Below are 443 nucleotides of genomic sequence, written 5' to 3'. Positions count from 1 at the left end.
CTCGAAGCTCACCCGAAGAACTTGGAAACGCTGACGACCCTCCCGTTCCCAGGAACGTTGCGGGCAATGCAGTCCTTCCTCGGAAGCCTCAACTACTACAGCAGATTCATTGAGGATCTCGCGATCTATGTCTCGATCCTGTACGAGCTGCGAGAGGCCGACTTCCACGAGATGAGCGGGAACCCTGGCCAAAAGACTGGGGACGAAGTACGAGCTGACGAAGAAAGACTGACAGCGCAGACGGACGAAAGGGACAAGTGGGACCGAGCGCAGACGGCGTTTGAGATGCTGAAGAACAAGATCGCGACGGCGCCCGTGCTGCGACACTTCGATCCAGATCGGGTACCGGTGGTCGTGGTATACGCGAGCGATTGGGTGATCTCCGCCTTAGTGTAGGAGCACGATGGCACGTACATGCCAGTGACGTTCACCAGTCGTACGCT

This window comes from Phytophthora parasitica (genome assembly GCF_000247585.1).
Source record: "Phytophthora parasitica INRA-310 unplaced genomic scaffold supercont2.34, whole genome shotgun sequence".
Lineage (NCBI taxonomy): Eukaryota > Oomycota > Peronosporomycetes > Peronosporales > Peronosporaceae > Phytophthora > Phytophthora nicotianae.
The sequence above is the reverse complement of the archived record's forward strand: the minus strand, read 5'-3'. Positions refer to the sequence as shown.